The sequence below is a fragment of the Phodopus roborovskii genome, unplaced genomic scaffold, assembly GCF_943737965.1.
Source record: "Phodopus roborovskii unplaced genomic scaffold, PHOROB, whole genome shotgun sequence".
Lineage (NCBI taxonomy): Eukaryota > Metazoa > Chordata > Mammalia > Rodentia > Cricetidae > Phodopus > Phodopus roborovskii.
Window position 1 is genome coordinate 32,455,221 of NW_026126418.1, and position 11,380 is coordinate 32,466,600.

General features: G+C 39.4%; 1 pseudogene; it reads left to right on the plus strand.

Annotated features, from left to right (window-relative positions):
- Positions 1-5,221: 5,221 nt before the first annotated feature.
- On the plus strand, positions 5,222-5,769 carry LOC127222093 (peptidyl-prolyl cis-trans isomerase A-like; annotated as a pseudogene).
- The last annotated feature ends 5,611 nt before the right edge of the window (positions 5,770-11,380 follow it).

Below are 11,380 nucleotides of genomic sequence, written 5' to 3' on the forward strand. Positions count from 1 at the left end.
GATTTGGAGTCATGTTTTCCATCAGGGTGGGGAAAACAATCTTCTGTTGATATCTGAAAAATCAGTAATTCTGTTCCATAAGGAGACAGTAAATTCCATTTAATAATTATGCATACATCAAGTGATATCAATAACCTTACATTTAATTTTCAGTTCTCTATACATTGTTCATACATTTCTTTTTTCTTTTTTCTTTCTTTTCTTTTTGAGAAAGAGTCTTGCTATTTAGGTCAAGTTGGCCTGAAACTCACTATGTAGCCCAGGCTGACCTGACCACATGCTGTTCTGGCATCAAACTCTTAGGTGCTGGGATTACAGATGTGAGCCAACCATTCCCAACCTCATGGCCTTTTTTCATTATAAACACCATTAGATGATATCAATGGTTAATCCCAAAGAAAGACCACTGACCCAAATCATCATGTCCAAATTAATTAAAGGAAGTAATCAATTAAAGCAAGCTTTTTTTATTTTTGTACACAGGCTGCCTTCCCCTAAGGTGGGGTTCAAGAGATCAATCAGCATTGGCCATGAGGAACACAAAGTTTCTAAAACTCAGGGATAGGGGGTTTCCAAATGGGTGGGTTTTGGGAGCAGAACAGAAGCAAAACAAGTAAAACAACATGATACTATAACCATAACTATCTGTCTTTAACTCCTTTAAAGACCACAAAAAATAATATATAAATTCTATAAATGACAGAGACATCTTGCCTTGTCAGTTACTTGAAGTTCTTTTGTAATGTTCCATCTTCAGCCCATAGGCCATAGTGTGTCTGGCAGACTCCTCAGCGAAGTAGGAAACTTTAAACTGTCTTTTTGTATTGGCAGTTTGTCAGTCACTTTTCTCTGTGTCCTGTAGACTGTCTGGTAGATGCTTCCATGAAGCAGGAACTCTGTAGCAATGTCCATCTTGAATCAGCAGTCACTTTTCTGTGGGTCCTGAATGTCCAGTTTATACAGCATAAAGTCAAACAATCCAGACAAGAGCAGTATCTTGTCCACATGGCTAGTCTTGCCATATTGGAGGCAAACTCCATAACATGTTTCTTTAATGTCCATCTTCCTTTCTGATGCAGGTGGTGTTGCCAGGAGCATTTATGCCTCACTGTCAAGAAAAACCCTAAACAATTTTAAATGCCATATTCTGTAGGTCTTTGAAATGTTTGAAGAATGCCTATCTATCTCAAATACATCTCTGTGTATCTTAAAAAACCTAACTAACTTAACTCTAAGCTTTGACTATCATAGGTAATTATCTATAATCTGTACTACATTATATATTACATTTCTAAATGAGCTATATAAACACAATACCTAAACAAAAGGAGAAATATACATATCACAAAATTGACCTTAAATTGTATCAATAAATGAAAATCCATCCAAAACAAAGTAATCATTAAATGGAAAGCCATTCCAAAACAAAGTATTCATATCTATACCATAATTCCCTTTTTACTTTTAAAAAGAGATTGGTTGTGAATATTAAGCATTTATAACCAACCCCATTTAAATGAAAACAAACATTTATAAACAATATTTGGGAATTTGGGCGTCGTTCTTTCTAAACTACTTCTGCTGATAGGGGGAGCTGTCATGGGGGATCCTAAGAGGATGCAGAAATCCTGGCTGTAGTCTGCAAGGCTGCCTTGTTCAAGCTGTTTTGAATGTTGGATCACCAGAAAAACTGTTTCAGGGGGTCTGGCTTGCTCAAACCACATTAGTCTGGAAGGAATCCACAGCTTTTTATTTCCTGTTGAAACAAAAATAGAAATCCTTTTCCCTAGTAACTTGTCCTTGAACTTAAATTTTGGAGTCAAAGCATTTTAAAAATATGCTTAAGACAGATCTAGCAGATAAGAAATTAGTACCGGGCCAACAGAATTATATCTAATACAGAGTCTCTGTGTGTTACTTGGGGCTGGCGCAGCGGTGGGACAAGACCAGTGGCAGGTGGAAAAACTTACTCCTTACATATGGCGCTCACGTGTCTAATAAGAACTTCCACTTAAAATTTAACAAAAGCTTAAAAAAGGGTTTTAGAAACAAAAGAACAAAGACAAACAAGGTTTCTTGGTACCAGCATTTTTCTTGGTTGGACTCTGCTTTGGGAAAGACAAGCAGATATTTGCGCGTCTCCTTTAAGGGAGGATTCCTGACTCAACATAAGCGACAAAAAACCGCAAGGCTTTTAAATAACTCTACTAACAATTTATTAGTGTGTATAAGAGATGGCAATGACAGTGACCACATCTCCAAGCCAACAGCATCCTTGCTGAATGACAGCGCAGACCAAGGGGGTGACCACAGCTCTCAGTGCTGGCGGTAATATAGCTGCCGCCATGTTTGATAAACTGCCACAGAAACAACTATGAATTTCATTTTAGCAATGTTGTTGTTTACCAGATAAAAAACTCGTGGCCAAAAAAAGATAAAGATTTACAGTAAAGACAGATTCATATTAAGAAAAACCTCTAAAGGTTTACAGTGTGTTTTAAAAAATACGTAGGCTTGGGAGAGAGTAACTGACAAGGCAAGATGTCTCTGTCATTTCTAGAGTTTATAGACTATCCTTCTGTGGGCTTTAAAAGAGTTAAGGACAGATAGTTATGGTTATAGTTTTCCTTAGTTAAACTTAAAGATAAGTTACATATAGGACTCTAGATTCACAAATATAGGATAGATGATAAAATAGTTTCTTTTAGTCTTACTAAATGTTAATAGACTAAATATTGTTAACTGTGATTCTTATTTGATAACTCTTATGTTGTAGATTTTGCTATGTTAAGGTTAAAACCCTTCTTTTTATTTTAGACAGAAAAGAGAAGATAATGGGGGATGTCATTCTGTAAATCTGTTTCTCATACTGGTTAATGAATAAAGCACTGTTAGCCAATAGGAAAGCAAGATAGGTGGGACTAGGAGACAAGGAGGAAAGAGGAAGGAGTCAGGAGTCAGGATGGAGAGTCTGGAGAGAACAGAACCTTCCATTCCTCCACTCTCGGTAAGACCACGTGGAAATACATAGAAATGGGTTAATACTTAAGACAGAGCTAGCCGATAAGAAACAAGTAACTGGCCAACAGCATAATATCAAATACAGAGTCTCTATGTGTTATTTGTGGCTGGCACGGCGGTGGGACAAGACCAGGTGGCATGCGGAAAATCCTTACACCTTACAGATAGGGGGTTTCCAAATGGGTGGGTTTTGGGAGCAGAACAGAAGCAAAACAAGTTACAAAAACACAATTGCAAGGTGCTCATATCAGAGTAGTCATAACAACATTTGAAACAAAGGTAAGTTTGCAAGATGGTTATATATATATATATGTGTATATATATATATATATACACATATATATATATTTTTTTTTGAAACAAAGACACAGTTGCTGTTTTCTGGAACAGGCAGTACAGAACCATTTGCAGTTAAGCTTACAGGTCAGGCATAGCCCAATCCTTAAGAAACAGAGGTTTAATCATAAACAGAATTGAACCTAGTTTGTCTTTACTAGAAATTACTTTTAAGCCTAAGATGGAAGCAGGCTAGTTCATCATTACCTATCACCAATAGCAATCCCTTTCTCTTTCAACTGCAATTGATTATGTTTTATCAATAAGCCTGATCTCTGTGTTTTTGTTTTGGGTTGTTCATTTCACTTGCTCTCAAAAAGGAAAGACGTAAGCAATGTGGGCCCACTGAGCAGGTCATGAGGGATGCTTGCACCTCACAAGCTCGGCTAGGTTCCTGCCCATGTACATATACCATACCAGCTTTCAAGAGCAAATATTCTGGTCAAATATCAAATTCATTTTCTCTATACTTCTTATGTATTATTCCTCATGTTGAAATGTACACAACTAATATTTTGGTAAGTTCTAATTGCTCTTCTCTGGCCATCATCGGCTCTTCTCCAACTTGATAAGGTCCATTTGTATTAAGAACCCGGTCACACTGTTGTTTGTAACACCTTCTAATTTAGTAACATCTGCAAGTTTCATTAACATGCTATTTACTCCCTCTTCCAGATCATTAAGAAAAATGAAATTTCTTATGTATTAAATTTTGCGGTCGAATAGATTTAATTTGCTGTTGTAATTTCAATGCATGTTTTCTAAAGACACGATGCAGTTAAGAATGGCCTTAACATAGGCTTAAATCCATACCCAGTTTATAGTTATTTTACTATTATTCAATCCATTTGTGTTCTGTAATCAACACTGTTGTGAGCTCCATTGAAGCTATAATCTATTGATTTTCTTGTCCCTCTTTTTCAATACAGTCATCATCTTGGCTTTAAATACACAGCAATAACAGAGTTAGCCATTGTTGTACTCTAATCCACAGCTATTTGTAAAAGGAAATTAAGTCTTTTTTTTCCCCCTCAGTGGATGTTCTTCCATTGATTTAAGAAATGTTTTACATTCAGATCTTTAATTCATAGTCATAACATTTGTTTTTTTTTTTTCTGTGCATAGTATCGATGTTCTAACCTGAATTAGATTGTAGATATATTTTTGTAAGCAAGGAAATAATATGTAAGGTATAAATGCATTATATATTTTATAAAATCCATTTAATATTCTGTACATTTATATGAAATAAGGTGGGCATGCTATGTATTTATGTATTTTTTTAAGTATGTCCACTGAGCCTTAGAGACTCTGAGGTAACTTGATTTTTTATAATAGGCTCCAGGAAGCCAACTTCAGATCGGTATGTGAGATTTATTAGGCCTTCACTTGTCTTTTTGTCACACATAACCCTCTTTATTGGTGTCCTTCCATGCTAGTTTGCGTTTTCAGTGAGACCCCACCTGCCACTTCTGACCACATGTGGCAGTTTTAAATCATTATACATCCAATTAGCCTTTGTGTTCTCTGATGTTTCCAGGAAACATCTTTGTTTTTTCTCTCATTCTCTTTGTTTCTTTCCTTTTTTTTTCCCTGTGGTGTCCTCACAATATGATACCATGGTGACCTTCCATTTTACTCCTTGGAAGGTGTTTTGTTTTTTTGTTTTTGTTTGTTTGTTTGTTTGTTTTTTGTTTCGCTTTGTTTGGTTTGGGGTTTTTTTTTTTTTTTTTTTTTTTCCCCATCTAAAATGTAGTTTCCTAATGTGAGTTCCTAATAGTTGTGCCAGCCATCCCAGGCCATGAAGTTTACATGTAACTTTAAGACTTATTTTAAATGGCTTTGCAGACGCCGCTGTCCCTTGCTGCTTCTTCCTGCAGCCATGGTCAACCCCACCGTGTTCTTCAACATCACGGCTGATGTCGAGACCCTGGGCCGCGTATCCTTCGAGCTATTTGCAAAGTTCCAAAGACAGCAGAAAACTTTCGTGCTCTGAGCACTGGAGAGAAAGGATTTGGATACAAGGGTTCCTCCTTTCACAGAATTATCCCCGGATTAGATTCATGTGCCAGGGTGGTGACTTCACACGCCGTAACGGCACTGGTGGCAGGTCCATCTACGGAGAGAAATTTGAGGATGAGAACTTCATCCTGAAGCATACCGGTCCTGGCATCTTGTCCATGGCAAATTCTGGACCAAACACACATGGTTCCCAGTTTTTTATCTGCACCGTCAAGACTGAGTGGCTGGATGGCAAACGTGATCTTTGGGAAGGTTGAAAGAAGGCATGAACATTGTGGAAGCCATGGAGCGTTTTGGGTCCAAGAACGGCAAGACCAGCAAGATCACCATTTCCGACTGTGGACAACTCTAATTCTTTTGACTTGCGGGCTTTTTATCCACCAGACCATTCCTTCTATAGTTCAGGAGAGCATCTCCCCACCCCATCTGCTTGCAATGCCCTGTAATCTCTGCTCTCACTGAAATTGTTTGGGTTCCATATTTTCCTCATTCCCCTCCAAGTCTAACTGGATTGCAGAGTTAAGTTTATGATTATGAATAAAAACTAAATAAGAAAAAAAGACTTATTTTAATTATGTATATGTGTGGGTGTCTGCTCCTGAAGGCAGGTGCCTGTGGAGGCCAGAAGACAGGTTTGGGTCCCCTGGAACTGGGCAACAGGCAATGCTGGCTCTGGGAACTGAACGCTGGTCCTCTGCAAGAGCAGTATGTTCTCTTAACTGCTGAGTCATCTCTCAGGGAAAAAAAAAAAGTGGTTTATAAGTTTTATAAAAGCAACTGAAGTGTATTCATTTACTGTAATATAGTAAAGACAAATGCACATATTGCTTTTATGAAGAGTTTAAAAACTAGATTTCTCTAAGTTTTGTTTCAAAGCAAATGCCCATTTTTTTTTCAGTAGATGTCAAATCATTGCATACAATCAAATATTGAAGCTACAATTTGGAGGGAAATTTTTCAATATTTTAGAATTTCCCTGTCTTAACGCACTTATCAAAGAGATAAAAGATAATAAACCAGTTAGAAGCCTGGTGTGGTAGCACACTCCTTTAATCGCAGCACTTGGAAGGCAGAAGTAGGATGAAGAGAGATCCATAGTAAGACTGTCCAAAAGCCAAAGAAAGAAAGAAAGAGAGAAAAGAAAAGTAAACTTTGTTTCCCTAAGGAAATGTTTCTTTTCTTTCTCCTTCAACTCTTCCCCTTTTTGTTTGGTTTTTTGTTTGTTTGTTTCAAGACAGGGTTTCTCTGTGTAGCATTGGCAATCCTGGAACTTGCTCTGTAGACTTGCCTGGCCTCGAACTCACAGACATTCGCCAGCCTCTGCCTCCTGAGGCACCACACCCACTTGGCTTTTTGTTGTTGTTGTTGTTAATAGTTTAAGGTTTCAAATTTTTTTCTTGAAGACATTGATTGGACCTTGTATTAGATTGATTTTCTGTTTAGAACATATGTTATTATTTGTGTGTTTGTGGCAGAGTTTCACCCACAATATCAATCTCCCCTTGTAGACTCAGATGGCCTGAAATCTGTGATCCTCTGCCTTGGCCTCCTGAGATCTGGAATGAAAAGAACTGGCTGTTACCTACGATGAGAGCTGATCCTTGAAGATGCTCAATCGACTAGCCCCTGCTCTTAGTATTCACCTTCCAGACAGGCTCTACTCTTCACTTCCTGTCATATTTTATGATACTTCTTCAGATAATTATCCCAATTTTCAGCCCTTTCTTTGGAATTGTCTTAGAGAGCCACAAAGTTGCTATTTTCCTGGTGGAGGAAGAAAGATCTAACACATACGTTATGCCATAGAAGTAGCAAGTAGGCAGGGCACATTCATTCTGGGGGCCTGGACTGATACAAAGCACTTCAGTGGAGGGGTTGTTCTTCCAGAGTGAATTAGAGAGTGCAGCTAATGAGCCCCATGTCCCCACAAGCGCAGACCCTCCCTTCCCAACATACTCGTGTATGCAAATACACCTTTGCCTCCATTTCTTAAACATTTCCCTCAAGATTTTCTTGTGGCCAGGTATCAGGAAAAATGTAAAGGAGCTGAAATAACTGGATAATTATGTTAGTTTTTCATATCATGAAAATAGAGTAGGTCTTTGTGGTAGACATTTCAAAGAATTGTAAGTCATATCTGCAAAATTCCAATGAATTATTTCAGTTGAGTAATCACACCTCAGCCTCACTTAGCCAGTCTGCAGCTGTCTAGAAAACCAGTTTGTCTAGGTCATTTTGCCATGAAAATTAGTTACACAAACCTTCCCCCAAGTTTCAGTGTGTTGGATTACATGCTTGACAACATAGCCAGCATTCTCATGTCTGAAGGAAGTTGCCTTAGACATATCTGTTGAAGGTAGAGATTGTTCCTGATGGGTCTGGATATGGTCCATTTTAGTGCTGACACACTATTACAGAACAAATTTCCTAGATGTCTTCATTTCCTGGGCCTCATTTTAGGTTCATAATACAATTAGCCTAAATAGACAGACATAGTGTTGGGAACCATGCTCAAGCTCTCACTCTTTCCAGGTTAGGCAAGTCAGTGTGGACCTTGGGTGCTCTTATTACAAGACAACTGGAGACTTTGGTAGATCCCTAAGGATAAATGTTAATGTGGACATGGAAATGCCCTGAACTCAAAAAGAATCTAGGGCCTGGAGAGATGGCTCCGTTGGTAAAGTACTTGCTGAGCAAGCATGAGGAATTGAGTTTTATCTCTAAGACCCCATACGGAAAAGCCAAGCATGGATGGAAACATTTGGATCCCTGAGACTTGGGGCCTAGCCAAATTGTCAAGCTCCAGGCCATTGGAAGACAAAACCAAAACCAAGGTGGACAGGACTGGAGGAACAACACAACATCTGACATCGACCTTTAGCACATGCACATACACACCACACACCACACATACACTACGCACACACACACACACATGTGTATACACACACATATACATACCCAAAATTAAGGCATGATGGACTAGGGACTTTTAAAAAGGGCTCTGGTGCTAGATAAAGCTGCAGTAAGAACTGAACAATCTTCTGAGCCCCAGGACTTTGGATATTCTACTTAGCCTCTCTGAGGCTCATTTCTCCACCTACAATTCAGGGTAATAATTAGATTTTTGTTTTGATTTGTGTGTGTGTGTGTGTGTGTGTGTGTGTGTGTGTGTGTGTGTGTATCACTTAAGACAGGACCTGGACCAGAGTCCATGTTCAGTAAAGCTATTGTTATTGTTATGATTGTTATGATTGGTTGTAGTTTGCATGTTAAGTAATTGCTATTATTGTTACTTTTCAAGTTCCTGAATTATTTGCTTTCCCTGGAGTCAAGTTTTCTTTTTGTTTAGATTTTACATTACTATGTTCTCAGCTATCTCTAATGATATTAGTTATTGTTTTATGTGGGATGCCTTTCTGTATGCTGTGAATATGTTTTATTACCATTGGTAGTAAAGAAGCTGATTTGACCAATGGCTCAGGCTTATTACTAACTGGCTCTCACATTTAAACTAGCCCACCTTTATTCATCTACATATTCCTCTGTGGCCATGGCTTACCAGTAATGTTCAAGCATCTTACTCCTCTGGCAGCTACATAGCATCTCCCAGACTATGCCTTATTTTTCCTTGTATCTTTGCTTGGACTTCCTGCCTGGCTCTATTCTGCCAAATCAGCTTCTTTGTTAATCAATGGTAATAAAAAAATACCCACAGCATATAGAATGGCATCCTACATCAGTTGCTTACATATAAGAGGGAATTACTATTTTGGCTTTTTGGGGGGGAGGGGGAGCTGGCATGGAATTTCTTCTGCTATTGTGATGCAATATTCCCTTATAGGCACTTCCCTGAAAATATCTAGCAAGTGATAGGATATCTGATTGACCAGATTACTTTAGGAAAACTGCTATAGCTTGTCCCTGAAGTTCCCAATGGCCCATATGTTGGAGGTTGAAGCCTTGTGATTGGGGCTCAGCAGAAGGTTTTTAGTTTAATAACTAATGAGCCTCAAATGAGCCAATGGGACCACACCTTGTTCTTTCCTATCCTGGCCATCACATGGGGAATTTTGCTTTGTTGTTCCTTTCCTTTCATGACTTCCTATAGCTCTGGCCTTAAATTCAACTTTGTGACATTTTCTCTTCATTAGATGATTACTTCAGGTATTTTCTTACAATAAAAAAATAAAGCTGGCTAATTCAATAACAAATCCTTTGTTGTTGTTATTGTTGTTTGTCTTTTTCATGGTTGGCTTGGTCTGTATGATTGAATCAATGTTGTTGCACCTTACACTATTCTAGGTCATTTTGTGAAGTATAGTCCACATGGCCAATGAAAACATGTACAAGATGGCGCTGGAGGCAACAGAAAACAGTGTGAGGAAGAAAACTCACTGTACATGCAAATGAAGATTTCCCCGGGGAGTCGAGAAGCCTCTATTAAAATGACTGGTTTTTTAAAACGTATTTATTTATATGCATGTGTGCATGCCTGTGTGGTGTGGTGTGTGTGTGTGTGTGTGTGTGTGTGTGTGTGTGTGTGTGTGTGTATGTGTGTGTGTGTGTGTGTGTTTATATGAGGTCACAGAGGGAGAGAGAGGTGTCAGATTCCCTGGAGCTGGAGTTACAGGCAGTTGTGGGTCCTGGAACTCAAACTTGGGTTCTGTTCAGGAACAATATGTGCTCTCAACCATGGAGCCATCTCTCCAGCCTCAAAATGACTATTTATTAAGGAGGTAAAGATCAGGGGAGATTAGGAGTTGGTATAAATATTTTGACCTGGTGAAGGACACAAAAATATCACTCTTGCCTCTGACCAGTTACCAAAAATAGCAAGGTGGGGAATGACAACCTACTCCTTAATGAGCTTATTATGACTTGGTGGCTTTAATGAGAAACAAAGAGTGACGTCAGTGTGTATTCTGGGAGTTTGTCCCCAAGTGGAGTGGCAGTGACTTGTGAGGCTCCTGTTTCTGTGAGCATGTCCCCATGCTGAGAAGCGGAGCGATTGGGCACAGCCTGCCTCAGGAAGGTTTTGACTCTTCACGTTTCATCTCCTCCCCCTCCCAGCTCTGAACACAACTAAATAGGAAGAAAGTTACTGCTCCTGGTGGGACTCTCGCACACACACACACACACACACACACACACACACACACACACACACACACACATAGGGGGAGGCAGGAAGAGCTGGGAACAGTGGGAACAGTGGGTTTTAAGCAAGTGTGTTCCCAATCTCATACCAGGCCAGAACTGCTCTGGGGGCTTCTTACCCAGGCTGACCTCATCCCCTAGGCTCAAGTTATCACTTTATTGTTTTGGGGTTTTCCCCCTTTGTTCTTCTGTAACCCTAACTCATAGCAATCCTCGGAGTCCCTGCTTTCTGCCTCCTGAGTATCCTGGTTACAGGTGTGTTGTACCATTATCCCTAGTTACAGGTGTGTACCATTATCCCTGGTTACAGGTGTGTACCACTGTCCCTGGTTACAGGTGTGTACCATTATCCCTGGTTACAGGTGTGTACCACTGTCCCTGGTTACAGGTGTGTACCACTGTTCTGGCAAAAGTCCCAGCCTTTCCTGTGATCATTGACTTAGCTTTTCAGAAGTCTGAGACTACAACCATGTGCCACCAAGACCAGCCTTATAACAGGTTACTTATTCATATTTTTTTATGGTCACTGGTAACACCTCTCTCCAGTAAATGGAGCCATAGAACTACTATGGTTTGCAAAAATGAATCTCATGCCAGAGCTTCCAAATATATTCCACTGATTTTACTTTGTGGCATCAAAAATATACCAAATCAGTCCTCGGGAGGCAGAAAGATAGGCACACAGGGCAACTGCATTGTGAATGGGGTCGCCGGATTCAGATCTATTGGCTGGCAACCCCAGCTCTGTCATAATCCAAGCATGCAAACTTAGCCAAGATATTTTATTTCTATGTGTTTCCTCACCAGTAGATAGTGACATTATCCATCTCCTGGGCATCTA